At 31.9% G+C, this 6,000-nt stretch overlaps 1 protein-coding gene across 1 annotated transcript in view; it reads right to left on the bottom strand.

The window, feature by feature from the left end:
- The window catches only part of LOC106665537 (ATP-binding cassette sub-family G member 1-like), a 242,947-nt gene extending 237,244 nt beyond the window's left edge, over positions 1–5,703 (bottom strand). Inside the window, exon 1 of the mRNA XM_014392017.2 lies at positions 5,285–5,703. The gene's annotated coding sequence lies outside the window, so the exon portion shown is untranslated. The remainder of the gene's footprint in view (positions 1–5,284) is intronic.
- Between the last annotated feature and the right edge of the window lie 297 nt (positions 5,704–6,000).

Here is a 6,000-nt window from a genome sequence, read left to right on the forward strand (position 1 = left end):
CTTAAATTTTTGGCAATTATCTAGGACAAGTGTGAAGTATATAGCGACAAACTTAAATGGGGGTGAAGTTTGGAGGGAAATGGCACGGCAATTGGGAGAAAGTGCCCGTTTCCCATTTTGTAACAAAGCAGAACCCACAATATTCTTCGGCTGGTTCCTTTATTGCTTCTCTCCTTGCAGAAGAACAAGCACAAAATACTGTTTCCTTGGGTTCTAGCATCTGAACTCCCGTTGGGAAGAGACGTTAATTCCACAAGGTGCCTGGTATGAAACCAGGCAAGAAAAGTCTTCACTCGGCAGTAATTAGTTGAGATTCAACCAGGAAACTCAATTCAATCAACTAAAACTGCCTCGTTTAAAACTAGCAATGTAAAATTTGTAAGAGTATCGCATGTGAGAATTTCGAAATAAAACTTTTCAGCTAAAAAAATAAGTCATAGGATTGCAATTTATAATTTAAAAATTCACTTGACGTTTGGTTAAACGTTGAATGAAACAATACAAATGTAACTGACAGTACAGTACAATATAAACCGTATTTACAGCAGGATTAAACACAACTTTGAAACAATCCCCTGAACACACACATTGGAAACTTGGAGTTAAATTTAATCCCATAATCTTTACTGATTGTGATTGATGATTGGTAAATAAATATGTATATTGATGTTAAATATAAGTTAAGTGCCACGCGTATTAGAGTAACTTTTACATTGCGGATCTTTGACAAGAGTCTGATAAAACTTGAGACAATCGAATATGCTTTTTCTCTCTTTCAATATAAAACGATGATATTTGATGAAGATAAACATTGAACTTTGAATGCTACATAAAAATCACATACAAGCAACATGAGCATGTAATCTGTTAAATAACCATAATTATGAAGCGTGTGTAAGCATGCTTCTGATTAAAAATTTAACGAGAATGGATAAATAATTACCATATTGCGCTTAGCACATTTTCAATAAATAACCTAAAATAAATCAAACAAGCTACCCTGAATAGCCAAAACTGTATCTCAGGACAGTTGTTATGGAGTGTTAGTTATCAAAACTATTTAAACAAATAGATAATAATAATGATAATAACAAAAAATATTTAAAACAAATATTTATATGATGATAGATCTTGTTTTAATGTTATGAAAATTATTACGTTTTGTAACAGCTAGTTAAAACTAACGTCACGATAGTAAAAAGGGAAAGTTTGCTTTGAAAAACTATATCACAAGTCGACAAAATTGTTTGGGCACTCTTTGACTTTTAAATAATTTTTAGTTTATCAAAAATAACGATAAGGCTGGTTATGATAATATTTAAACACAAATAAGCTAGAAAACTAGATAAATAAATTATTGACATTGCTAACATTGAATTGTTTATATAATTGTTTTGCATTATCTATCTCAATTTGAAATATGTTTAATTAAATAAATTAACAATATATAAACAATATTAGCAACATATGCAAAAAAAAATTTAAGCACCTCGATGGCCTCCTGAACGCGTATTGAAAACAGATTGGTCCTTTCGTAAAAGATTAAGAATAGTACACCCATTTTGAAAAGGAAAATTGTACAATTATCGTTATTAATGATTACTTTCTCCTTCCGTAACAGGAAATTAATACTTCACCTTTCATTATATTTGTTTAGGCTTTAACATCCAACCCTGGAACTTAATGAACAAACTAAAATCGTAACAGCAGGACTTGTCCTTCAAAAGCTTTACTACCTGCCAAGAAAATTTCTAGCGTGCGGACTTCATTCCAAGGAACGTTGACCCAACTTGTACGAAATAAATAATACAATAATAAACTCCAAGTGCACACAATGAAACGAGCGATTTTTTTTTTTTGACCTTGTCATGTTAAATTTAGTTAAATTGGGGTTATCAGGAATTGATGTCAGACTTTTTTTTTAACATGCAGCCAGAAAAAAATCAATATTTTATTGATAATTCCATATATTTTTCTACAGGTTGTCATTTCCGTCAGTGAATTATAATTACAACTCTACCTAAACTTCGGTAACCCATTTAGAAACATTTTCGCTACGAACTGCAGATTTATTTTAAAACTATCCAGAAGGGAAATATTTGAGTGCAAGTTAATATTTCATTAACGCCTACTTTATAGTAGCCACGATAATATTAAACCTACTTTATAAAATATTAATCCATTTATGTTTATTAGTCTAATTATCCATTTTAATTATTCTTTTTATGTATGTTCTGTTTATGTCTTGTTGAGATGAAAACGTTAGTGTCACGAGCGGGATTCGAACCTTCGACCTGCGGCTCAATACGCCACTGCTCTAACCACCTGAGCTATCGTGACTTCTTTAAACTTAAATTTTTATTATCTACTTTTCAGGTTTAAAAATTCTATTAATACATGTATTTTAAGCTAGTAACTCACATAGTTAACTTTTTTTTTTCAAATATCCCTAACCAACAAATCGTATAAAACCTCACTTTCCAAACAAAACCAGATTTCGTAAATGTTTATAATAATCACATTTGACGTTAAGGACTTGTTTTAATGTTATTTTACAGACACAAAGCTAGTACTACAACAGCTTTCTATGGAAGCACCAGTTACTAACATTTTTAGATAACACCGCAGGTCGGACGAATATTATGACTAAAATGTTTAAGACTATGACTAATACTTGTGTAACAGCTTCTTTAAATATTAAAAACTAAGTGAAACTCCTAATAAGAACAGACAGAGTTCTTGTAAAACCTACAGTGTAGCCAGATTTTTTGGGCAATATCAACTTTTTAAGTTATGAACTAAGACTGTACCATTTTAGAAAGAAATAACTCGTGAACTACATACTTTCTACGATATTTACTGTCTATACCTATTCAATAAACTAAAACTCGTGTAGTATCAACTTTCTAGGTTATGAATTATGTCTGTACTTACTTAGTAAACAATAACTAGTGTAACGTCTACTTTTTAGGTTGTGGGCTAAGTCTACACCTATTATTTAGACAACCTTTTAGATTAAAACATACTTTGTGCTCACAGCTTGTGTTAAACATATTTCGTAACCATATAATTGATTTGAGGTGGGGTGAGTATGGCAATTCACTTTTTGGAAAAGATAGTTCTACTCACAGATGTTTTGAGCATACAATCCGGATAGCTAGCTAATATTACTATGAACAAAAAATATTTTCCAAAAGGGGAAAAAAAACCCTCCTAACCTTTTATTTATGTTTAGTTATTTTTATTTTTGTAATTTTTGTTCAATAGCAGTAAATAGCTGAAGCAGTAAAATAAAGATAACACCACTTGTAACATATGTTTATCTACTTTTCATGCTATACTAGAAACGTCTCCTTGTATTTGTTGGCTATTAATAATTACTATCAGATTAAAAACTGTTAAGCCTATTTTGTAGAATAACTTCATGTAAAATCTACTTCATTTCCTTACAACTCCTGGGTTAAAAAGTCCATTAAAACTTACTCCTGTAAAGTAAGCTGTAAAGCCTACTTTTTCAACAAAATTGTAATACTTAACTTTCAATTAATTAAGGTTTTTAGTTGAGATAAAAAAGTCAGTGTCACGAGCGGGATTCGAACCCACGACCTTCGGCTAGATACGCTGCTGCGCTAACCACTTAAGCTATCGTGACTTCGATCCACTTGGACACTAACTTCCCATTTCAACCCCACCTTTTGAATTTTTCCTCCTTTTTGCCATTTTTTCAGGAGGAAAAATTCAAAAGGTGGGGTTGAGATGGGAAGTTAGTGTCCGAGTGGATCGAAGTTACGATAGCTCAAGTAGTTGAGTAGCGGCGTATCTAGCCGAAGGTCGTGGGTTCAAATCCCACTCGTTACACAGACTTTTTTATCTCAACTAAAACCTTAATTAATTGAAAGATATTCATTGATCAAACGGACCACGAAAACTGTTGAATGTAATACTTAACATTAGCCAAAAACTCATATTTTATTTTATTTTATTTTCGGATATGACTGTTTTAAAACTGTATGTGTACTTATTGTTAGTTTAAAGTTAGAACTACTTTAAAGGCTAACAACTAATGTAAAATCAACATTGTCGAACAAAACTATTCGATGTAATTTATACAGTCGGTTAAACCTATTTGTAGGCTACAAAAACTACTTTTTAGTATAAAAAAAACAGTGTAACCTGTGTACTTATTGTTAGTTTAAAGTTAAAACTTACTTTAAAGGCTAACAACTAATGTAAAATCAACATTGTAGAGTAAAACTATTTGATGTAACTACTTTAAACAGTCGGTAAAACCTATTTGTAAACTACTTGTAACTACTTTTTAGTATTAAAAAAACCGTGTTAATATTAGTCATTAAAACCAATTAGAAAAAATTGATAAATGTATTTGTTGATTTGTATGCAATATTCAAGAAAGACCTTCAGCATGTGAAAAACAATTCAGGCTTTATTGTTGCTTGTAAAAGCTTGAGTTTACGATTTAGGCTAAATATCGTGAAAATTTACTATCTAGACCAAAACCTTGTAAAATTGTTATTTTATAGGCATAAAACATTACCAAAATTTGGTTAATAATAGATTTAAAGTATTTCAACAGTTTTATCAAAATTTTTTTAGCTAGATAATCATGTAGATGTAAAGGATCGTTTCCTGGTGCATCACTCAAAAGTTTTGCCTTTTCGGATTGTATGCCTACATATGTGTACACCGTAGCCGTACCTTTTAATCTTTTATATTCTATAACGGTACACCAAGATTCCGGTAGACCCAGACAGCTCTATCCACTAAAAATGGATTACATCTATTTCGAATGAACCGGGCGTACATCACAGTGGCAAAAACAAACTTTATTTCAAAGGATGAATATGAAATCTAATTTCTCCCATGACTCATGACACGTTCATGGAGCGATGTTGATTTGTCTGATTAAGGATGTTGTTGTATCTGAGTGATAACCCGTTTTTTCGAACTTAAAACTAAATATGCTAAACTTGTAGCATTGAATTTATTATTGTGTTACGATGTATTACATTTTTATACTGAAGTATTTTTATGTTACCGCTCTACTTAGATTGACTTATAATCAAGGTCACTGCATTGATAAAGAAATAGGAATGAAAACATAAAGAGGTATACTATGTATTGTACTAGTATTGTCAAGTTGAGACACATTTAATCAGGCATAGCTTAAGGATTTAAAGGTAAAATCTCACATTTAACATTGATCTTGAAATACATACGGAATAATCATATGGAAAATATTTAATTGCTCAATGATTAGACAAACCTTCGCACTTTCAGTACGCCAACAAGTTAAGGAGAAACAAAATCCAAAAATCCAGGTTATCCCACTCACTACATGCAACGGAAACTGCTCAAAGCTCCAGCGCGGTGTCGCATGAGAACATGCGCATTGAACTAGGCCGGTACAAGACCAGCGTTTCAAACGGTACGATTGACTTTTCAGTGGAAATTGTGGAAAACGACCGGGGAATCTTTCTGGAGAACGTGTTTTTCGATTCATTCAACGTCATTGGGTCACCGGGTGAAAGACGCTGAGAACGTTGAACTTTCATGCCGGTTACATAACAACTGGATCGCCTGGTCAAGGCCAGCTTTTATGCCCGTTTTCTGTTCGCCAGTCCTTGTTGACTCGGAACAGGACGTGATACAATTTTAACAAAATATTTTCGATAGTCGTCAACAATTTCGATAACGTCCACCTATCTCAAATTTGATAATTAATGGATTGACAATATTTTATAAACCACCAATTTGTCCTGTCATTTTTTTCTGGGTTGCATAACAAATGGAACACTGGATCAAGGTCAAAGCACTTATGAATTTGTGATGAATATTATACGCTTTTTTCATTACGTACTTCAAAAATACAGAGTAATTTTTATTTATCTGTAATTAATAGTAAGGACTGCATTTTTTCTCTGTTTTATTTATTTTTCATTATTAAAACAACGTTCATTCATGGCTTACGAAACATTTTAC

Source organism: Cimex lectularius, unplaced genomic scaffold (genome assembly GCF_000648675.2).
Source record: "Cimex lectularius strain Harlan isolate CLEC.00 unplaced genomic scaffold, Clec_2.1 scaffold37, whole genome shotgun sequence".
Lineage (NCBI taxonomy): Eukaryota > Metazoa > Arthropoda > Insecta > Hemiptera > Cimicidae > Cimex > Cimex lectularius.